Below are 25,649 nucleotides of genomic sequence, written 5' to 3' on the forward strand. Positions count from 1 at the left end.
GTTTTATAGAAGTTTTTTGTTTGTTTTAAAAGTACAGTGCAGATAGTATCATGTATAAAAGCAAGTTATCAAAACTACAAATATAAATTATTTCATAAGTTTTAAAAAATAAAAATTAATGTCCATGTGGTTTTGATAATCACTGATAGACAATTATTATACTAACGAATATAAAAAGTTATACAGGGTTAGCAGTGAGGAATAAAATAATACCACCCATAATATTTATTATGGATAGAAAATAACCCAATGAGGTAGGAATTAGGAGTTTGATAATATAATCAACCTTCTCACTATCACTAGATCTGGGGGTAGGGGAAAAAGAAAAAGAGATAGAAATGATAGAGACATATCTTGCTCAAGGCCACAGTACTTTAGAAAGCAGTGAAGCTAAGGTGAGCATCTACTTAGTCTGCCTCCATAGTCCTCTCTCTCTCTTTCATCCTCTCTCTCCCTCAAAGCAGTGGAAGGTGTCATGAGAAAGTAGTATAAAACACGATAAGGACAGACACTTTGAGAACAGCTTCATATCCATTTCAAACAGGTTGAAAAGATATTATTCAGAGAGTATATTACAAATTGCCATTTTAGCAGAGGCAGTATTAATGGACAAATGTTTATGGTGAATGAAGTAATTTGAATAAACTGTGTATATTTATTTTATACTACGCAAAAGTTTTATGCCTTCCCCCTTTTCTAGTTCTTTAACAACTTGAGTACAAGGGGGAATACTGGGGCTTCATAATTCAGTATAAAGTTATTTTCACATAAATTATAGGCTTTAGCAAATTTAGGAAAACCTTCAGGGCATTCCGTTGCCCCATTGAATGATTAAAATTTTTAAGATGATGTTGGAAAGAGGTAAAGTAAATGAAATTAACTTCTCAAAGTAAAATAAATTCTCAGAAAATCCAAAGAAATGTTCTTCAGTACATATTCAAATGTTTAATGGTAGCCAGCAGCCTATGAAAGCCATCAGTGGCTGAACCTCTCACCAGGTGCTCCCTATCAGCACATGAAAGAAGCCATTTCAGGATTCTACAATCTCTCTTTGATATTCCCGGAGTGACAATCTTAGCCAAACACAATGTGTTCACCTGTGACATCAACTATAGATTTTAGATAGATGGCAATAGTCAACTCAAATCCAGTAGACTCTCAAGACAAGATGAAGAACTTTCATCTTCCATAACTGATGCTAATAAGAATCACATATTCAATGGAAGCCCTAGTTGTTGACCATTCTATGTTCTATATTGGTTCTCCTTAAGATTAAGGTGCCAGGAAGCAATGGCCTTAGAACTTCATTAGTGTAAAGTAGAAAATTATTAAAGATGTCAGATATCAAAATAGATATATGGTGTGGTGGCAAAGAGGTGAAGAATAACAAGCCTGAGGATCCCCCTCATGAGGACACATGTGGTCTGGGTTGTGCCATAGGCATATCCCTACAGTAGAGAGGGTGCATGAGGCTTTGAAAGCTATATTAATTTAGGATCATTCATTGCCATTTAACCGGAAACTGTAGTTCCCTAACTCTTAGACATAGGCACAGCTTTTAAAGATTACAAGTTCAGAACTACTGCCAGCATTTGGTGGTTATATTTCTCAGTAGAAATGAATTTACTAGTATAATTCTCAAACAACTCATTTTTGAGATCAGGTATTATAAATCATTTCTCCAGAGTCTGTTTAGCTCTGGGCAAATGGTTAAAACCGAGTTTCTGAACCTAGGTTCTAAATTCTGGTTCTGAATTATCAATTCTGATTTTGAAATTCTGTGAGAATCTGGGTATCTCTGCACAAAACATCCTAATTCTGCTAATACGGTGGTCCCCAAACCCCAGGCTGAGAAATGTTAGGGACCAGGCTGCAGAGCTCCACCATCCCAGCTAGTCCCCCGAACCCCCGTGGAAAAATGTCTTCCATGAAACTTAGGAAAGGGGTGGGGGGCGATGCACAGCAAGAGGTAGGTGAGTGGTGGGCAAGCTAGTGAAGCTTCATCTGTATTTACAGCCGCTCCCCGTTGCTGGCATCACTGCCTGAGCTCCGCCTCCAACCACCCCCATCCCCCGCTTCCCACCCACCCTCTGTGGAAAAATTATCTTCTATGAAACCTGTCCCTGGTGCCAAAAAGGCTGGGGACCACTGAAATGCATACACAGATTATTCAAGTACTGTTTCTGTTTGAGTCAGGGGATGGAGAAATGATTATTCCACAGTTATTTTTATATTTATAAAACCACTTAAACAACATATGGAAGAAGATAACACTGTACTATCTACTAAACTCTCTCCACCCCACCCGACATGGTTGCTTTGTATTGTTCTAAACTTTGTATCTTTGAAGTTTTACTTCTCTGCCTTACTGGGTGAATTCTGGGAATCACTAACAACAGTTTAATGTTTCAAATGGATTTATCTTTTGAAAGCACTTATGAATATGAATTGTGTTTTGCAGGGATTAGCATAAAAATGTCAAGAGGATTCTGTAATGTCACCAATCTGTTAAATTTATAATCTGCAAATGAGGTTACTATAGCATTTTTCAAAGAAAGATAACACTGCTAATGTTTTCAATTTTTTCTGAAATAGAATATTTACAAAATATAAGGAACAGGCACACAAAGGGAGACAGACTGTGAATTTGCTGAGGCTTAAGCTTTGGGGTGCCCTCCCTTAAATGGGCACCTCCCAAGGCCCAGGGAGGTGGGGAAGGGAGTGCCTACCAGTGTATGCACATTTTATAAAATTTGCAAGAATAAGATTTTTTGTTATTACTTTCCTTACAATGGGTACTACTAATCCGCCTCTGCACACAATTATGGGCTTCCCCTTATTAATGAGTTTACTTGACTTTCTAGATTTGACTACCCACAAAGTCTGGATAAAGAAATTGTTCTCCAGGGACTATCATTTGATAGTTCAACCTTCAAAATATTAAGGATTTCATATGACCCATGACTTAGTATGCACACACTCTCTCTATCAAACTTCAATTCTTAAAGTATGAGAGTTGTGTGAACTTTATTTTTCAACTTTCCTGCTGGATGATGACTCATAAAATCTTAGCCCTTACATTTCATACATGTGTTATTAATTAAATTCTATTGCCACAAATGCTTACAGAAGAAATCTGAAAACTAAGGAAAACCTCCCAGCTTATTGTTGCTTCATGTTTCCTTTGATTAGTCTTCAGGAAGTCAAAGGAACACGAACCACTTATTTTGAAATGCAGAACATGGAAACAATGGTTTGGCATTGCTTAACTGTCACATCTGCAATTGTCAGGCAAGATTGCTCAGAATTAGCTAACCCAATTTCCCAAGTACTCTAAATCCAGGGACCATAATTTCCCTGTTTGTTTAGTAAAGACAGTTCTCTCGTTCACTCTTTTATTTCCAAACTGGTCCTATACATCCAACTGCAAGCTAAAACCAAAACACCTTTTATAGGTTCAGTTAGCTAGACCGATAAAAGAAATGATTGAATGAATATCTCTGTACACATTCAAATCAGTGGGACCTTTGGAACTGTCTCCCAGAATGGTCAGGAAAGGAGTTTGTGCTGTTGGATAAAGGTCAAATTTTTGTAACTCATTCACATCAAGTATTAAAAAGCGGGAAAAAGGTATTTGTGTCCAGATATGGCATGCAAACGTCTAATTGTCATAATATAATGCAGGTGAAATGCTTGTTTGATATCCTCTATAGCTGCAGTCCCCAACCCCTTGGCTGTGGCCTGTTAGGAACCAGCCTCACATCACCACACTTGAGCTCTACCTGCCCCCTACCTCCTGGCCTTGGAAAAATTATCTTCCATGAGACTTAGGAACAACTTGTTGCACAGCAGGAGGTGAGTGGCAGGCAAGCGAAGCTTCATCTGTATTTACAGCCACTCCTCAATGCTTGCATCACCTTCTGAGCTCTACCGATCTCCCCTGCTGTCTATGGAAAAATTGTCTTCCATGAAACAGGTCCCTGGTGCCAAAAAGGTTGGGGACTGCTGCCCCATAGCATGAGAGAGACTGGATTTATGACAGAATCAACCAGAGATTTTGAAATTGTGTAGAGTCAACCTTAGCACTTCAGGTTTTGATAAGATGGTATCACAACTGACTTTACCCCCACTGGGATACAGGACTAAGTAATATTCCACCACCACCATTTTCAACAGCTTGGCTTTTAACTAAATATCATCTGAAAATAAGCAAAAGGCAACATTAAGTCCAGCTGGGTGAGGAAAGTGTAGTCTATAAAATAAATACAGCCTATGTCTTTATTATAGCTGGAAACAGGATCATTCTTTGTCTTCAGAAAGCCATAGCCCCGTGTTTGAAACCCAGTGTTAGGAATTACTAGCCACATTGCCTTGGACAAGCTATAGCCTCAGTTTCCCGTTTGGTAAAATGAAGCTAGTAATGCCTTCCTTAGCTGGTTGTAAAGATGAAATGAAATAAAGTACATAACTGCTTAGCCTAGTTCCTGGCACACAGTAGGGTCTCTATAAAAACTTGTTTCTTGTCCCCCTCCCATCTCTTCACATTGCTTTTTATCCAATGTGGTGATGTAAATATAGAGCTTTGTAAATGATTCCAAAATAATCATGTATTAGGATGGAATATAAAAATAGAGAACGGATTCTCAAGGTTATACTTTTTCCTCCCTTTTTATTTTTTTTCCTCCCTTTTTAAATGATTAGGATGACTTCTTCACTGCAGTGGCTGCTTGGAGTGGGACGCCCTGGGTTTATACTCTACCTCCTCTTTCATCCTTGCTATGACATGTGTGGATAGTTACAGCCTCTTTGGCCGTGTTTCACTCTCTGTAAAACATAATTTATGATGATGATGCCTTTTATAACTTAATTGACACAATTCATCACACCCTTCTTTTTGACATTTTCTGCACTTAGTATCCAAGACAACACACTTTCCTAGTTTTCCATCGCATGGCTCATAACCTAGGTCATCTCCGCTTCTCTCTGTATATTTCCTTCCTTAATGACATGATGCAGACACCTCACACTAAGCACTGCCAGATGCTAACAACTCCCAAATGTTTATCTCCATTCTAGACATCTTTGCTGAACTTCAGATCCAAATACCTATTCAACCTCACCACCTGATGGTTTAAGAGACATTTCATACTCTATGTCAGCAGTCCCCAACATATTTGGCACCAGGGACCATTTTCATGGAAGACAATTTTTCCACAGACTGGGGGCTGGGGAGCTGGATGATTTTGGGATGATTCCAGCACATTATATTTATTGTGTATTTTTTCCTATTATTATTACATTGTAATATATAAAGAAATAATTATATAACTCAACATAGGTTGGGGACCCCTGCTCTACATCCAAACCTCACCTTTCTTTCTAAACCTTCTCCACCTTAGATGATAGCAACTCAATTATTCCAGTGGCTCTGGCTGAAAATCTGGCAGTTATCCTGGGTGATTCCATTTATGACAGCCCATATCCACTTCAGCAGGAAACCCTATCGGCTTTACCTTCAAAATGTGTCCAGAATTTGACCACGTCTCATTCCTCTCACTGCCACCACTCTGGCCTGACCACTAACATCTCTTGTCTGGATTGCAGCAATAGCCTCCTGGCTGGCCACCTGCTTCTGTCCTGCTTTCTAGAATCTAATCTCAACACATCTGCTAGAGTGACCCTTTAAAATGCTAAGGCAGATCATGGCACTCTTTTGTTCAAAACCTTGGACTAGTTCTCAGTCTCCCCAGAGCAAGTGGTAAAAGTCCTTTTATTGGCCTGGAAAGTCCCACACAATCTGGCCCATTGCCTTTGAAGCTCCTGTTATCTACAATCCCCACCCTCTGCTCAGATGTCTATGAACTCTTTCAGTCCTTCAAGTCTTTGCTCAAAGGACACCTCCTTAATGAGACCGACTCTGGCCACCCTACTTAATATTTCAACCCACCTTCACCCCACCTTTTCCCCTCCACATTCTTGATTCCCTTGATTCTGCTTTGCTTTTTCTTTTTTCCATAGCACCTATTATCTTCTAACATATTACATAATGTACTTATATATTAAAGGCAGGGGCCTGGCCAGGCACAGTGGCTCATACCACTGTGAGGCAGGAGGATCATTTGAGCTCAGGAGTTCGAGAATAGCCTGAGCCCTGAGCAAGGGCCATACCCCCTCTCTATTAAAACTAGAGAAAATTAGCCAAGCATGGTGGTAACATGCACCTGTATTCCCAGCTACTTGAGAGGCTAAGGTAGGAGGATTGCTTGAGCCCAGGAGTTTGAGATTGCTGTGAGCTAGGTTGACTCCATGGCACTCTAACCCACAAGACAGAGGGTGATTCTGTCTCAAAAAAAAAAAAAAAAAAGTCAGGTGCCTTTATTTTCTTTACCAATAATCCCAAGGGCAAAGAACAATGCTTGCTGTACAGTAGATACTCAGTAAATACTTACCGAATGAATAAAAATGAAGTTAATTACGTAGAAGATAAAATGGAACACAGTAGTCTCCCCTAATCTGTAGGGGATACATTCCAAGACCCCCCAGAAGATGCTTGAAACCACGATAGTACCAAACTCTACATATACTACTTTTTTCCTATATATACGTACCTATAATAAAGTTTAATTTATAAATCAGGCACAGTAAGAGATTAACAACAATAACTAATAACAAAATGGAACAGTTATAACAATAAATTGTAATAAAAGTTATGTGAATACGGTCTTTCAAAATATCTTATTGTACTGTACTTGCTTTTCTTGTGATGATGTGAGATGACAAAATGCCTACGCGATGAGATGAAGTGAGGTGAATGACACAGGCATTGTGACTTGGCGTTAGGCTACGACTGGCTTTCTGAAAATTCATCAGAAGGAAGATCGTCTGCCTCAGGTGACCCTGGATCATCGAGCCACAAGGATGTCGGGAGCAGATCATGTCAATGACTAATGGGTGGGCAGCATCTGTAGCATAGACACGCTGGACAACGGGATGATTCTTATCCCAGGGGGGTCGTTTATTTCTGGAATTTTTCATTTAATATTTTTGGACTGAAGTTTGCCACAGGGAACTGAAACTGCAAAAAGTGAAACTGAGGATAAGAGGGTCTACTGTATAAGGAATTTGTAGCTTTAATTTTTTAAATGAAGGGATGAGCTGCACAAGATTAAACAATGAAAGGTTTTGAAGCAGCCAACTTTGAAACTGAAAACATTTAGTTTATTACATCACAGTGCAGAATCAATTTTCATATTGTGTTGCAACAAAAAATTAAACATATGAATATATTTGATGCTGAAAACAATCAGCTTGGTCAACTCCTAAAATATCTTTCTTGGTAGTAACCTAAAATGTGATTTTAAAAGCCACAACTCACTGTTATTTTTTAAAAGTATCCTCATCATTATAAAATCAAAAATAAGCTTAATAAAATATTCCAAATTTAGTAATACAAGATGAGAAGTTTTTTTAAATAAAATTATTTCATTTTTAAAGTTGCAATTTAACACAATTGAAAATGGCATCGTGATGGTTTATTTTATGTGTCAACTTGGCTGGGCCATGGGATACAGATATATGGTCAAACATTATTCCTGATGACTCTGTGAGGGTGTTTTTGAATGAGATTAACATTTAAATCAGTAAAATAGGTTAACCTCCCCAGTGGAGGTGGGTCTCATTCAATTAATTGAAGACCTAAATAGAACAAAAGACTGACTTCCTCAAGCGAGAGGGCGTTCAGCCAGCAGATGGTCTTTGGACTTGAACGGCAGCATTGGCAATTCTGGGTCTGTGCAGCCTGCTGGTCCGCCCTCCAGAAGTGGGACTTGCCTGTCTCCATAATCACAGAAACCAATTCCTTAAAATAAATCTCTTTACATACACAGACACACACACACACACACAGACACATATCATGTTGGTTCTATTTCTCTGGAAAATGCTGATTATTATGAATTACAGTGATAAATTAATTTTGGAGTGTCTACTTTAATGCAAGTGTGCTTTCTATCTCGGTAGTTCCTTTGGAGGTCCAGCAACCCGGTCATTTAAAAAAAGTTCCATAGTCAGCTTTGTTCTGAGAATGCTAATCTAGAACAACCTTACATAATCAGTAACTCCCCTGTAAACCTTAACAAACACTCTCCTCAGAGCCATGTCTATATCCTCAAGGACAAAGGACATGATGATTTATCTTCCTTATCCTTTTCACCCTCTTCAGTAGGAGGCGAGCTGCGGCCAGAGCTGGGAGGGCTGTCTCCTCTTCGTTATTATAAAATTCTCTGCAACCCTCAAGGCCCCTTTTAAGTCTCATCACCTCTACGAAGTTTTGCTATGAACGCTCTAGGTAACATTCCAGACTATTCACAGAACTTTGGTCTCCAATCTTTGTTGATAAAATTAAATAGCATTTTATGATTTATCATATTTGGTGGCTTTTGTGACACTATTCTCTTTTCTGATGCTCTTTCCTGCGTCCTCTCCCTCGGATTGGCCATTAACTTTTAGCATGTTATAGAAGGATTAGGATTCCATGGTGATAAAGGTTTGAGGAACGTTTGGTTAACAAGTTAAACAAAGTTCCCTGTTGTAAGGACTTACTAGTAGAGCCTTTAGCATGCTAAGGAGCATTTGGACTGTCCAGAGAGGAATATATTAGAGCATGAAACACTGCAGTAGAATAAGAGAGAAAAAGTCCAAAGGGAAACCATGGAGGCGATTGAGAAGAGACGATCAGAGGAGTAAGAGAAACAAGGACTGAAAAGTGTCATGGAAATCAAGGATGAGCCGACTTTCAAGGAGGGAGTGTCAATAGTGTTTGATGTTCCAGAGAGATCAAACAAGGTTTTGACTGAAAGTAAGCTGTGGATTTAGGAACCAGTAAATTACTGGTGATACAGTGATAGCCATTTCAATGGCATAGGAATGGGGCAGTTTGCAGTGGGCTGAACGGTCAGTAAGAAAATGGAGATAATAAACACAGATCACTGTTTCAGGAGGTTTGGCTGGTGGGTTTTTTTCCCCACATAAAATGTAGAGACTTGAACATGTTTAGAGCCAATAATGGAGATAAGTGGAAGTTACGTAAGAGAGGGGATCATGGCTGAAGCAAAGGACCCAAGGAGACTGAAGAGTAGGATCATGAGCACAGCTGAGAAATGAGCGTCGGATAGGAGGCACTCCTTGAGTGAGTCTGTTTCCTGTTGCTTATAACAGAATACCTGGAATGGGGTCATTTACTTAAAAAAAGGGATTTGTTTCTTACAGATATGCATGCTGAGAAGTCCAAGGTTGAGGGCCGCATCTGGCGAGGGCCTTCTTGCTGGTGGGAACTCTCTGCAGAGTCCTGAGCAGCACAGGGCGTCACCTCGCAAGGGGGCTAGCTCAGACCTCTCTTCCTATTCTTACAAGCCACCAGTTTTCCTCCCATAACACATTAATCTATTAATCCATGAACGGATTAATCCACTAATGAGGGCAGAGCCCTCCTGACCCAATCACTTCTTAAAGGCCCCACCTCTCAACACTGCCACATCAGGGTTTACATTTCAACATGAGTTTTGGAGGGGTCAAATATTCAAACCATAACAATCCCCTTCCTCTGCTTCAGCAGGGGAATTGCTAAGGATGAATATAGAGGTGGACAAGTTTGCAATATCTCCTCCTCACTCTTATGTGAGTTGGAGTCGTAAAATACAATCTGATCGTATTTCGATTCCTTCAGAGACTTCCCCTTGCCTTCAGGATGAATTACAAAGTCCTTCAAATGGCCTTTCAGAACTAGCCCCTGACTTTCCAGCCTCCCCTTTGATCACTGCCCCCTACAAACCCTGTGTTGAAGGCAATCACCGTGGGGCTCCCAGTCACTCAAGCTCTTTGCATTCTCCATTCTCTCGGCCCGGAATCCCTTCCCTCCTACACTCCCCTGCCAAATGGTTAACTTCTATGTGTCATTCTGCACCCCACTCAAATGTCAAGAAAGGTAAAGTCTTCTCCGGCCCCTTCCATCCTCCTACACATAGTCATCCTTCCTCTCCCTAAGGTAGTACATTTTATAAGCCTTTTTTTTTTTAACTACAGCAATCTTTTATATGTATAATCCTTCCATTGGATAGTGTTAGGAACATCATGATGTTAGGAACTCCTCGATACAAGTTTGTACCTACATCATGCTTAACCCACAATAGGAGATAATTATATTTTTAATCTATTGCAACAACTGGCCTACCAAACCCCACAAATAATACTAGTTGAATTAAAATTAAGTTTTATCTATAATTTAGTGTTTCTTCAATAATGTTAAAGGTTTATAGCCTCTTTGCACAAAAAATCTATAAGTAATTTTGACACTGAATAATTCAAAACTATCTTCACCGTAACTACATATAAAAGGTAAAAATACTTAAAACATATTTTAGTGAAACACACTGACACCCACATATACCCACAGCTATTCTCCAATGTGTTCTACAGAGGAATTATTTTTAACATTTTTCTCATTTAATTTTTTTCTCTTGTGTCAGCTAAAAATGAACCTTGGAAAGGGAAAAATTGGTTCCCTAAAAATAGAGTACACTATAAATTTTCTGTCTTTAATTGCCACAAACCTAATAATTTAGTACAGTGATGAAATATATGTAACTTACATTCATTTATTTCAATTAATTGGTTCTTAACATTGTCAGAATCTCTTTTTATAACAAATTTTGATGTCTCCTTTATTATCCTGAAACAAAATTTATAGATAATATAACATTACATACACATACATATAACATATATATGTATATAACATTTATATATACATAAAATCTTGAAAATTTTTTTTTAATGTTAAAGAGAAATAAAAGGCACCCACTGTGGGGCTCCCAGTCAACAAACATTGTTTGTTTAAAACAAAAGAAAATAATATATATTTATATATAAATTTTTAGGTTATATACATTTATTATTCCAACCTTTATTGAATACTAATGTACATATAGAGAGAAAAAGACAATTATTACTTACAGTTAAAGTAGGAGATATGAACACAAACAACAATTAAAAGCAAGAGTGGAATAATAAAAGAATTATAGTTTAAGTTTGTTTTTTTTCCTAAAATATTAAGGGGGTACAAATGTTTCTGCTACATGGATACCTTTTATAATGCTTAAAGTCGGGGCTTTTAGTGTGCCCATCCCCCAAATAGTGTTCATTGTACCCGACAGGTAGGTTTTTACCCCTCCCCTTCTCCCCTCCCTGCTTTCTTGATTTCCTATGTCCCTTACATCTCTTTGTACCTATGCCTGTCCATAGATTAGCTCCCGATTATTAGAGAGTACATGTGGTGTTTGTTTTTCCTTTCCTGAGATACTTAGGATAATGGTCTCCAATTCCATCCAAGTTGTTGCAAAAGATATCATTTCATTCCTTTTTATGGCTGAGTAGTACTCCATGGTATATATACACCACATTTTGTTAATCCACTTAAGGCTTGATGGGCACAATTGAGAATTGTGCTGTAATAAACATTTGAGTGCAGGTGTTTATTTACATTTATAAATGCTTATGTAAGATTACACCAGAGGACTCAATAAAGAAGTCAGATATTAGCCTACAATTATAATGTTAGACTGGATTTAAGCAAGATCTGAAACCATTCCAAAAAGTATGAGAATATAAAGGACAGGGTTACTGTGAATAGAAATTTGTATATTTAGCTATATGAGAAGACTGTGCAAAAAATATTTGTGTTTAGAAGTAAAATAGCACAAGTTACAGTATAGGTTCTGATAATTATAAAGTTTTCACTTTGGAGAGTCATAAAGGATGAAGGGGCAGGGACCCAGGAAAAATCCTTATTTTGTAAAATTGGCACCTTTCAAGCTATTTAACAGTCCTGGTCCCTGCCTAGTAAATGTACAGCAACCACATCATTGTGACAATCGAATAGGTCCCAAAATATTCCACCACACCCCGCTGAAGCAGTAACCCCTTGTTGATAGCTCCTGATTTAATTCCCTGAACACACTTTCAGATAATAGAAACTTGAAATTTTTGTTTTATAAACTGAGAGTTTATCCTACTTACACCGCTAATGTAACATGACCATAAAGTTACTTTTTTAAAAAGTAACTAATTTTGATGCATTTAACTGGGATAATTTTGTTTCAAATCTTCTTTTCTGTCAAGAATTGTATGTCTAAAAATATTTAATGTTCTTTTTTCAGGCATATACTAACACATTTTTAAAAGATCTTAAAGCTTTTTGATCCAAATCTTTAATAAAAATCTTTGAAAAGGCAAACATACCATGAAATCATAACCCAGTTTTCCCCACTTTAAAAGATAAAACAGAGAGATTCATATTAATTAAACTGTAAGTGCTTAAACACTAATTAGAAATCCTGGACTCTTTCAACATTTTGAAAGAGTCCCAAAAGTTTTCTGATTGATCCTGTTCCCATAGAAACTAAAGTTGGAAAGTAGTAAAAGACAAAAGAAATTACAAAATGGCACCAAAGAAATGAACTAAAAATATTATTCTTTATTTTAAAAGAAAGGAAAGGCTGGGCGCGGTGGTTCACGCCTGTAATCCTAGCACTCTGGGAGGCCGAGGCGGGTGGATCGCTCGAGGTCAGGAGTTCGAGATCAGCCTGAGCAAGAGCGAGACCTCCTCTCTACTAAAAATAGAAAGAAATTATCCGGCCAAGTAAAATTTATATAGAAAAAAATTAGCCGGGCATGGTGGCGCATGCCTGTAGTCCCAGCTACTCGGGAGGCTGAGGCAGTAGGATCGCTTAAGCCGAGGAGTCTGAGGTTGCTGTGAGCTAGGCTGACGCCATGGCACTCACTCTAGCCTGGGCAACAAAGCAAGGGAGAATTGGTTAGCCACTTGTAGAAGACTGAAACAGGACCCACAGCTTTCACCTCTCACAAAAATCAAATCACAGTGGATAACAGACTTAAACCTTAGGCGTGATACAATCACAATTCTAGAAGAAAATGTAGGAAAGACTCTTACAGACATTGGCCTAGGCAAAGAATTTATGAAGAAGACCCCCAAGGCAATCACAGCAGCAACAAAAATTAATGAATGGGACATGATTAAATTAAAAAGCTTCTGCACAGCCAAAGAAACAGTCCAGAGAATAAACAGACCACCTACAGAATGGGAAAAAATTTTTGCATACTACACATCAGATAAAGGACTGATAACAAGAATCTATTTAGAACTCAGGAAAATCAGCAAGAAAAAATCAAGTAACCCTATCAAAAAGTGGGCAAATGACATGAATAGAAACTTCTCGAAAGAAGATATAAGAATGGCTAACAAACATATGAAAAAATGCTCAACATCCCTAATCATCAGAGAAATGCAAATCAAAACCACAATGAGATATCACTTAACCCCAGTGAGAATGGCCTTTATCAAAAAAACCCAAAACAACACATGTTGGCGTGGGTGTGGAGAGACAGGAACACTAACACACTGCTGGTGGGACTGCAAACTAGTGCAACCCCTGTGGAAAGCATTATGGAGGTATCTTAAACAGATTCAAGTAGACCTGCCATTTGACCCAGCAATCCCATTACTGGGCATATACCCAAAGGAAAAAAGGTCATTCTGTAACAAAGACACATGTACCCGAATGTTTATAGCAGCACAATTCACAATAGCAAAGATGTGGAAGCAACCCAAATGCCCATCAATACATGATTGGATTAGTAAGCTGTGGTATATGTATACCATGGAATATTACTCAGCTATAAGGAATGATGAAGATACGACATCTCTATGGTTCTCCTGGAGAGAATTGGAACCCATTATATTAAGTGAAGTATCCCAAGAATGGAAAAACAAGCATCACATGTACTCACCAGAAAATTGGTTCCCCTGATCATCACCTAAATACACATCTGGGAACAACACCAATTGGATGTCAGACTGAGGTGGGGGGCGGGGGAGGGGATGGGGGTATGCCTACACAATGAGTGCATTGTGCACCGTTTGGGGAGTGGTAACACTTGAAGGTGCTGACTCGGGAAGGGGGGGTGGGGAAGGGAGGGATATATACCTACATGATGGGTGCAATGCGCACGACCTGGGGAACAGACACGTCTGGAGCTCTGGCTTGGGGGGAAAGGCGGAACAGGAGCAACGTATGTAACCTGCAATTCTGTATCCCCCATAACAAGATGAAATAAAAAAAAAAAAGAGTGGTAAGAATGGAAGCTTGTCTGCAGAATCGATAAGGGAAAGGGAGATGAGGAAGGAAGTGGGTGAAGATCATGTGCGAAATCATCTGATTAGCAAGACTCTCAGAGCATGGCCCTGAGCTGCGGCACTCCTGGCAGGCAGAATCTGAGGTGGGGGCACAGTAGCCTGTCTCGGCATCGCACAGTGTTAAAGAACAGGAGCTTCTGGGCCAGCTTCTCAGGTTTGATGCTACTCAAACATTTAAAAGTTGTATGACCTTAAGACAATTCTGTGCCTCAGTTTCTTCATCTGAAACAAGAAAAACCATAGCCTTCATCTTAAAGGGTCACTTTGAGGATTAAATGGAAAAAATTGCACATGTAACATTATAAATACATTTTAACTTTTTAATTATTATTATTATAGTTCACCTAGATTTTATCTGGAATTGGAAGTTCTCAAAGTATCTCAATTCTTTTATTTTCTCTTCTCCTATCATGTGTTTTCAAAAGCCCTCTCTCGTTACATCTCAATCCCTGTTCCTACCCATACCTTCTCTATATAGAATGTTATTCCATGTAATTGATACTTTTTCATAATTTTTACTTTTCATTATAAATTTAAATATTTTTAATTTTTAAATGTACTAGTCTAAAACTGATCTTTTAAAAATAAATGCATTTGAAATATATAAAAAAAAATAATAATGGCTGAAATAAAAAAAAAAAAAAAGAAAGGAAAAACACAAACTTGTGTCCTGTCATCAGATAGCACACAGCAATTTAAAAATAACACATTTACAAAATTTAGAAAATACATGATATTTAATAATATTTACCTTTGCTTAAGACAACATTAATATTTTTCTTTTAATATTAACTTTTACAAAAAAAAGGGCCAGAAAATTATAGAGACTTTTTTGTATTTTCTTTTAAATGATCTGTGATGCTGTTAGCGGAACTGAATTGGATAATAAATCCCTCACAATACTGGACGTGGCTCAAGTTTAGATATTTTTCTCATTTTGTTAAATAATATTTTCAGATCATGAAATATTTATTACAGGTTTATTTCAGGTTAATATTGCTTTAAATTCAATTTGAGTTGTGAATGTAGAAGGCATTTATATGTTAAGACACAGCCACATCGCAATTACACTAAATGTCAAAATGTATTTTAATGACACATTAAGATACATAAACCATTAACCACACTCTAAACAGAGCACTCAAATTATTTTCTTATTATGACAGAAAAAAATTAGTTATCCTTGCAGTGCCCCTGTGGACTAAACATGCTGATTCTAAATCTAGAAGTAAAAAGACTGAAACTCCCTCTCTCCTCTCCTCGTGTCTTTATATTGCCAAAGTGAAGGAGCCAGAAAACAACACTTAAGTTTCTCCTAAAATCTCCTCATCCTTCTACCTTTGCTTAGACTTTCAAGTGGATTCTTAGTATCCTTGTTTCCCAGATAGAAAAGAATGTGGGATTTGGAGTCAGCAGCTGTACTTAAAGTCCTGCTTTAGTACAGTCCTAAAAATATTCTACGCCTCTGTGTTCCTCATTTATGAAACTGTGATAAAAATACTTGCGTGTACCTCACAGGGATGTTAACATGAGAATTAGGTAAAATAATCCCGGTGCAAGTATTTTGTTGACTATAAACATCCATTCAAATGCAATTTTGTGTTTTCTTTACTTTATAATCCTTCAGGTTACCCATGCTTCACTCTGATCTTTTCCTTTCAATCTTCTGACCTCTAGATAACAACTGACTTTGCAAAATTCCTCCTGAGCTGCCATGATACTGGTTCTGTCGTTTGTCTATTATTTCTCTGGGCACTTTTTCCGTCATTGTCTCTACTTTTTTGCATTCTTTAAGCAAGCACATTCTCCAGGGTTCAGTCTTTTGGCCTCTACTAATCTTCTCCGTGCTCTCTCTCAGAGTGTTTCTACATTTCTGTTTTCATTTACCACTTGAATACAGGGGAAAGCAATGGATAATCTACACTTGTCATCCACTCTCCAATGGCCTATCGAGACATTTTTAGCTAGATGTTTTGGTGCTTCCTGAAATATAAAAAATAACCATTCCTTCTCTATTAAATATCATGATTTCTCTGGTTCTACAAGTTTTACAACTTTGGAATTATTGTTTTGATTTCTTTATTGTCCCCCATATTTAATCAATCACTAAATCTTACTAATTTCTATTTTCAATGTCTTCTGGATTTAACTTTTTCTGAAAAATTCTGACAGCTGCCACTTTAATCCTGGATCCCATTACCGAATACTGACCCACAGTTACCTTTTTCCTCCCAAGTCTATCCTGTATGTAAGAGTCAAAATGATTATTTACCCCCATTACTATTTTTTGATATATTGCTTCATTCTTTCAAACCTCCAACAACTTCCTGTTGCCTTTGAATCAAATAGAAACTTTATAGCATAACATACAATCAAGTCCCAGAATACCAAGCCATTTTTGGAGCCCATTTCTTGCTTCCTTCCAAAACAGACTCTGGCAGTTTAGAATTTTAAAACATTATCTCAACCACATATAAAATTTTTTCATCATAGGCTAACACATGGTACATTTTTCCCATACAAAAACATTAAAAAATTATAAGAAACACTAATCATCATTACATTAAACTCTCTCATTTTACAAATAAGGAAAAGAACACCCAAATAAAATTAAGTAGCTTTTCTAAAGTCATATGATTACTAAGGGCAGAGTTGACTCAATCTAGTTCTTTGGAACACTAGCTTCATTTTATTTATATGGTACTTTTTGCTTCTTTGTGAACAAATTTGACATTTGTGGCCAAGGTATAAGGGGTCCTTTGAACATCCAATAGAGACATTTCACATGGGCATTTAACTTATGAATTCAACATAGTACCACTGGCAGATATATATTAGAAATATAATTTATAAAATTAATCAGTTTAAAAAGTGAAGGTGATTCTGCCCATCATCCTTGTCAATATGAATCTGCCCTTGACTTACCGTGTCATAGAAGATGTGATTAATGTTCTTTCAGGTAGAAGATCAGAGTATATTGTCCTCTGAAAAGAAACATTTGTATTCAACATATACATTGGTGAGATGACTGTCTCTACAAAAGAAGTGTTTGAATAGTCCACTTTCAAAATTTTTTGTCTTTTTATTTTCTAACAATTAGAAATACATTTCCTCAAACATTCTAGCCCATGTAATGAAAAAGGCTGATTTTGACTGGTCTCATTGCTACTCAGCAGATTTTGGTATCTCATGGCTAAATTGTCGAACATACATATAAAATAGTACAAGCAAGAGAGATATGACTGTTGAAATCATTAGGGCTCTGAATTTATATCCTATTAGAGGGCTGTCATGCAATCTTGCTTCCACCCTACACCCAAGAAGCAATGGAATGGGAGGTGAAGTGAAACTTCTTCCTCTGTTAACATCTACATTCCCTTGCTCATGAATTCATTGTGTATTTGGGGAAAGTGTTATTCAGCACGTAAATAGCTTCTGACACAAATGACTACAATGACAGTGTGCATATGCTGCAGGACACAGGCTCTAGGCTGCTTCTAACTTGGCAGCTAAATGCCTCTACTTCTTCCATTCTTTTCCCATAATCAGCATCTTCTCTTGAGAATCCTTAGATAGGCTTCAGGTTAAAGGAACTATGAGAAATTAAAGCTCATAAAGAACCCATAGGAAACTTGATTATCAAGTTATTAATGACAAGGATTTGAAAATTAAATGTATATTTTAGAAAGTATGAGCAATGGTGAAATGGGCTTGAGTTGATATATCAAACGCCGCAGGGATTCTCTTTTGTTGTTTAGAAGAGCCAGAGAGTTGACAAGAAGGGCCTGATGGAACCAGTCTCCATTAAACAAATGCAAGGGGAAAATTTTTAATTTTTAGGAATTTAATCAACTCTCTTTTTTATGTTCACCTTGTTTTGCGATCAGTCTATGAACGTGACATGCACTCATCTGATAAGTATTTTTACTTTTTAGAGAATAAAATATTAAAATCCCTTTACATGCACTGAAAAGTCCATGCTACATCATGAAAAAAACAAATGTAGCTGTTAATACAGTGGATTTAGCTGTATAACTCAGGACCTTGGAGTTCTAATTAATGACAGGGTTGCGTTTCTTTTTTTTTTTTTTTTTCCTAAAAGCATTTTATTTTTTACCTGTTTGTGTGAAATAGGCTAAACAGATTTTAAAAGGGGCTATTCAAACAGAATTTTGGTTTCTTATGCTGTCCACCCCAGTTAAGGTGCAGAGTTTAGGAGAGCCAATGTTTCAGATATTTCAAGTATACTCACTTTGGTCTATTTATTAATATTTTCTCTTTAAACCAGTAGACTCAAAGGTAGAGTGCCCAAGAAAGCCCAGAGGAATGCAGAAAAGAAATATTAGAATCTTAGTATATTTATCACATTCTTCTCTTTTTTTGTTTCATGGGCTTAAATAATTTTCTATTGAGAAAATTTTTAATATACACAAAAATAGAACAAACAATAAACCTCATATATTCATCATCCAGATTTGACAGTTATAAAGATTTTTATCACATTTACTTTATGCTTATAGCTGGTGAGGAATTTAAAATTTTTTTAGTAAAAAAATTTAATCATTTTAATAAAAAAATAAAAAAAATTATACATAAAATAATTTTCTCTTTATTACATTAGTTGGCAACACTAAAGATTAAGACATATAGCTATGACACCTTTAGAACAATTAACAAAATTAATAATAATTCCTTGGTATAATCTAAGATCCAGCATAGTCAAATTTCCCTGATGTCTCATTTTAATCATGTCTCTACCTTACACTTGCTTCTTAGGCCTTTTGTCTTTTTTTTAATCTAGCACTAACCTGCCCTTTCCTCCCTCCACTCTTTATTTTCACCTTTCATGCCACTGACTTGTTACAGAAACCTGGTCAATTATTCTGTAGAATAACCCACTTTCTGAGTTTGTCTTTGTGCTCCTTTGTCGTGTCATTTAATCTGTGCATCTACACTCCTATTAAATGGAAGTTAGCTTTCCCAGAAGCTTGACTCAAGTGAAGGTCATTTCCTTTCCTTTTTTCTTTTTTGGAGGGATAAGCAAGAACAATACATAGGGAGTGTGATGTGCTTCCTATTGTATCACACAGTGTTTGGTTGTCCAACTTTCAATGAACCTAAGATAAATCAGTGTTTCAAGTGATAACGGATTGATCCTTCCATTGTAAAATTCCCATCAACATTTTGTCTAGTGTTTTACCCATTAATAATCATATATTGAATTAATTACATGTTGCAAGATGATCATTAGGTTCTATTATTTTTTCTATTATCTTTGCACACTTATTAGCTTGCATTCTATTAAGAAGAATGTTTCCTTATTAATTAAGGCTATGTGGTTACACATACACTCATAAAAGAAAGCAGGATAAGAACTTAATTCTTTATTTTGATTGCTAAATATCAGAGTTAGGGGTCACTGACCTAGTTAATTCTAATGGTGACCAAAGAGTGGTGATTGGTTTTTATTTTATTGATTTTTCTTTTTAGTATCTTTATAATTAGTGCCTTTAAAAAATACACTCAGCATCTTTTTTTTTTTTTTTTAAGAGATAAGGTCTCCTTCTGTCACCCAGGTTGGAGTGCAGTGGTGTCATCATAGCTCACCACAACTTCAAATTCCTGGGCTCGAGAATTTGAAGTGTTCCTCCTGTCTCAGCCTCCCAAATAGTTGGGACTACAGGTACATGCCACCATTCTAAGCCAATTTTTGTTTTATTATTATTTTTGTAGAGACAGGGGTCTCACTGTGTTGCCCAGGCTGGTCTTGAACTCCTGACCTCAAGCAATCCTCCCACCTCAGCCTCCCAAAGTGCTAGGATTACAGGAGTGAGCCACTGCAACTGGCCATGTTCACTACCCTTAAATCAATTGCATTCAGTATATTTTTTAACTTTTGATTCTTAAGTTGCCTCCAGTTTGGCCAAAGGGAGACTTTTTATATTGATTCCTGTGTCCTTTGGACACATTCTCATTAGTTTTTGGCAGCAAACTTGCTTCCTGGGGCAACAAAATGTCCCAGGCTCATCTTATACATGCCCAACCCTAAAAGTAGAGTCAGATGTTCCTCCAAAGACCCCAGTTACTGTCAGTGTGGAATGGTATCTAGGCATCACATTCTGTATGCTAGGTATGCTCATTTTTATGGGGTTGTAGTATAGATTATATCATTATTCCTAAATCCCTTCTCACCATTATTGTATTATCGCTAAGGCCTCTTGGCAGGCAGAATATACTTCTCCACCCCACTGTCAGGTTTCGTTGTGTGATATGCTTCGACCAATGGACATACATCATGTTAAGTGGAAGATTTAAGAGCCATTGCATGGGTCAGCTCTGTCCTTTGCTTTTCCCTAGGTCACAAGGACTGTCTGTCCCAAATAAGGCTACATGAGTTCATACCAATATTTCTAAGTCAAATATAATGTTATAGGACTTTTACTTGATTTTTAAAAACTTTATACATATATCTTTTTTCCTATACTAACAATCTTGATTTCTATGTATATTAGTATAATTACGGATCTGCATTATCCTGTAATATAGTTTCAAAATAACAAAACCACTATTTTAAATTACTGAAGTTTAAAATATATTTGCAGCTATATTTGTCCTGAAAATATATTCTGCTATTCAGTGGAATATTATGTTTTAAGTTCAGATTGAAATAATTCTTTCATCTCTGTGGTTATATCACTGATTTTATATACAGTAAGTTCATTTCTATCAACCTGTTTTCAATTTTTAGAGATGGCTATTTTGGTGGATTTTATATTTTAGAATAAAACATTTAAGTTTTCAAAATCAAATCTATGTAATAAGTTTAGTAAGAGGCATCTGTTCCATTCCAGTCCTTTCTGCTCATTGTTAGTAGCTTTCATTTAACCTCCCAGTGTTTCTTTCTTACACAAAATGTAGCATGTTACATTATACTCCTCTGTACCTTGCTTTTTACACTATTATATCTTAGAGATATTGGTACATAGAGATTATCTGCATTCCTTTATATGACTACGCTGCATACCATTTTGCTATTTATTCAGCCAATCCTCTATTGTTTTCAAACTTTTTAGAATAAATAACTCTGAAATAAATAATACCATGCATAAATCATGTCCTATTTTGCAACTACAGCTTTAGACTAGGCTCTCAATAGTGGGGTTGATGGGGCAACAAGCAGATTTGTAATTTTTCTACTTATTGCTGGTTCCCCTCCATAGAGCTGTATCATTACACAGACGCATCTGCAGTGTGTAAGAACACCTGTTTCCGCACAGCTTCAATAACATAGTATGTGGATGGGATGAGTCATGCGGTTTTGCCAAGGGAAGTAATGCTGTCTTTGGGACAGTTTAATTTGCATTTGAAGTTACATTGAGCAAAGTTTCATATCCGTAGAGTCATTTAAATTTTTCTTCTGTGAATTCTCTGCATTTTTTTTGTCTTTTATTTTGATGTTTATATTTTCTTTTCTTTTAATGAGTTGGTTCTAAATGAAGTTGGTCTAATTTCTGGACTTTATATTTTCTTCCATTGGTCTGTCTACTCATGGACCCCACAGTGTTTTAATTATAGAGGCTTTACAAAATGCTGTAATATAGGGCTACCACCACCTCATTTTTGCCCTCCCTAGTATATTATTGTTTATTTCTCCATTATCTCATTCATTTGATATTTATGCTATATATTTTTATAATTAATGTAATATATTGACACAGAAATGTATGTATATGATTTATAACCAAAAATTTATGTTGGGCTCTATATTCCTTTAAAAAGTAGTAGCATATGTAATCAAAAAAGTTTGAAGATCACTACTCCACACAGGGTTTTTCGAATATTCCAACATCTTTAGACAGCTTTTCTGGGAGAGCAGTACAACAGAGCTGAGATTCTTAGGATGTATCTCATTTTGGCATCTGCCTAATGCTAAACTGGGAGATGATACACTTGGATGGAAATGATGGGTCACCTGGAATCCAGGGGAAATTTTTTCAGGGCTAATTGAGCAGGTGTCAAGATCCCACAAAAAGATGTTATAAATACTGGACAAGAACACCAAGGAAAAATATCCTTGGTTTGAACATCAAGATCACTTTATCAGGCTCTGCTATGGTTTGAGTATGTCTCCCAAAATTCATGTGCTGGAAATGTGATTCCCAATATAATGGTGTTGAGAGGCAGTAGGACCTTTAAGAAGTGTTTAAGAGATTAATGCCTCTCTCGTGGGACTGGGTTAATTCTCACAGGAGTGCATGAGTCCTTGCTTTCGAAGGACTGGATTAGTTACTGAGAGAAAGCATGTCGCTATAAAGCGAGGCTAAGCTGCATGTTTTGTCTCCTTTGCATGGACCTACCTGCTGCTCCCCCAGGCGCTCCTGCGTATGATGCCATCTGCTATGCTATGAGGGCCTCGCCAGATGCAGCCGCCTGATCTTGAACGTCCCATTCTCCAGACACGTGAGCTAAATAAACTTCTTTTCTTTATAAATTATCCAGTCTCAGGTATTCTGTCATTGCAATAGAAACAGACTAAAATAGGCTCTATCTTCTCATCTCTCTTAATGAACTTTTGCCCATGGTGAGATATGGATTGCAATGCTATCAATAGAGTGGCAAAGAAATTAGACCATGATGGGAAAGTTTGGAGTCCTCTGCTCCAGGGAGTACTTTTACAACTAATATCCCCTGTTCCGTTTTTATCTCAGGCAACCTTTGAAAGGCATATATTGTTTGATTCATCTGCATTTTTAATCAATGCTTACTAATTCAAGATAAGCTTACATGCTTTTAGGATATCGAGAGGCATCAGGAAATCAGCAAAATTTCTGAAAATTCTATAAGGCAGACCAATCTCTATATTTCCTTGTAACTCTAGGAAGGTCAAAGTTAAAAAGAGGAGAAAGTTCTAAGAGCAGAAACATTATGCATTCATTTAGAACTATTAATTTTACATGTGTCCTAGGGGTTTTATTACTAAAAAGTTATGTAATTTTTTGAAGCTACAAAATAAATAAATAAACACTAAACTCCAGGTTACTTAATTCTATTTAACTAATTGTTAAATTAACCCCTGTGTGCCAGGCAATACTCTTGGCACTAGGGATACAAAGATGTATTGTCTCTTCCTTCAACAAACTCACAATCCAAAGAGATGTACCTGGAAAAATTATAACAGTATAGCCAAGTGAGTGACATAAGAGAACCAGGACTATACCAAAAGCACCGGAGTATAATACAGTAGACTTCAGCTTTGAGGAATGGATGAGTTGGAAAGGCGTAAGACAAGATGTAAGGAATTTTGGAATTAGACCTTGAGGGAGAAATTGTATTTGGCCACATGGAAAACATTACAACAATAGCAACAACAATGGAGAAGAATGGAGGTTGGGAAGAACTATTGTATTTAGGTAAAATGGCATAGATGTTGACACACACACACACACACACACACACACACGAGTACAAAAGAGCCTAGCTCATTCTAGGACCAAAAGCATCATATGGGCTAAGCACAATGATCTCATGGCTCTAATATGCTTATATAAAATTTTAATATTTTTATGACATAGATAATTATGTGTTTATTTTATTGGACAAATAGACACTTGAGTTATTGTTTATTCCATTGTGTCAGTTCTGCCTCTGATTAGAATACATTCTTATTTGAAAGTGCCTCTAGAGCATTTTTTAAAACAAACACCATTCTCCTTTTTCAAATTTAGCCCTTTCCCATTAGTTCCACATGTTCCCTTTTTATTTGTGGTCATTGCTTTTCTTTGGTCTCCTTTAAAAATAGCACCCATTTGCACTTGTCTGAATCTTAGCTATTGCTGGAGTCTCTGTCCTCTCAGGGTTTGGCACATATGTTCTTCTCCTTCAGACTTTTTAATTGGATCTGGCTTGGAACTTTTCCCATTCCAGATTTGTTCACTGGTTTGAAAGTTTATTTCCATTTTGTTAATCACTTTGTTTCACTGTTTTTGGTGATTCTAGTTAGAAGGTAGCTCCCACTGCATTTTGGCACAACAGTTTTAAATGCTTCTATAAGATGTTATCATGAGTCCTGCTGTGAGATCTAGCTCTGGGTTATGGCTTAATTACTAATAAAAATATACTGATTTTTTGTAGGAAGCCACAGAACAGCGTATATAATATGATCTGCTGGAAGGTACAGAATAGTAAGCATAATAAATTTTGATTTTTACTTTTAAAGAAACTATACAGGTATGCTCATATATACTGGAACTATTTCTGTGCCAATTTTCTGGAACTATATGCAAGAAACTTAAGAATGGGTTACCTGTGAGGCACAGGAGTTAAGAGGGCTGGAAAGGAGACTTACTTTGCATTTTATAGGCTTTCTGCACTATTTGAATTTACCCTATGCATATATTATTTTCAACTGTATAGTAAATGTGTTTAATAATTATTTATTTTTATCTTTGGTTTTTTTTTTTTTTTAATTTTTTTTTTTTTTTTTTTGAGACAGAGTCTCACTCTGTTGTCCAGGCTAGAGTGAGTGCCGTGGCGTCAGCCTAGCTCACAGCAACCTCAAACTCCTAAGCTCAAGCGATCCTCCTGTCTCAGCCTCCCGAGTAGCTGGGACTACAGGCATGCGCCACCATGCCCGGCTAATTTTTTCTATATATATTTTTAGCTGTCCATATAATTTCTTTCTATTTTTAGTAGAGATGGGGTCTCGCTCTTGCTCAGGCTGGTCTCGAACTCCTGAGCTCAAACCATCCGCCCACCTCGGCCTCCCAGAGTGCTAGGATTACAGGCGTGAGCCACCGCGCCCGGCCCTATCTTTGGTTTTGTCCATAGTAAAGTATTTAGCAAGTTTCACAGTGTGCAGAAAGCTAAGACTAAAAACAGCAGGGGACTGCTTTGACAAAATGAGAGCAAGCAAACTGGAAAAACTGAGCATAAAGGAACAGACAGGGTTATCTTCTTTCTACAAAGATAAAGACAAATCTGTTCCAAGTTGTCCCTGTGGAAAATTTTGACAATCAAAACAAAACCGAAAATCCAACAAAACAAATAAAAACTTGATGCTAATGACATAAGAGAGAGAAAAGCAAGACTCTCTAGTAAAGAATCAAAATTCCTGTTTGTTAAACTCACAAGGATGCTTGCTTAGGACTTTTTGAGCCAAGACAGTAGACAGTTAAGAGTGTAGCCCTTGAAATACTTTCATAGGACTAGGTCCAGTACGGTTCTTGGCGTTTCTGTTCATAAAATGTAGGAAGAATTCAAACTGGAGAACATTTTCTGCCCACTCACTCGCCTGAAGATTCAAAGAGTAGGGTTTTGTGGTCCTGCCAGCACACATTCATTTAAGCACACACATTCACATTCTCTCTCTCTCTCTCTCTCT

At 37.0% G+C, this 25,649-nt stretch overlaps 1 protein-coding gene across 1 annotated transcript in view; it reads right to left on the minus strand.

Annotated features, from left to right (window-relative positions):
- Positions 1 to 25,649, minus strand: part of JAM2 (junctional adhesion molecule 2) — a 65,504-nt gene that overhangs the window by 28,302 nt on the left and 11,553 nt on the right. The gene's annotated exons all lie outside the window — the stretch shown is intronic.

Source organism: Eulemur rufifrons, chromosome 7 (assembly GCF_041146395.1).
Source record: "Eulemur rufifrons isolate Redbay chromosome 7, OSU_ERuf_1, whole genome shotgun sequence".
Classification (NCBI taxonomy): Eukaryota; Metazoa; Chordata; class Mammalia; order Primates; family Lemuridae; genus Eulemur; species Eulemur rufifrons.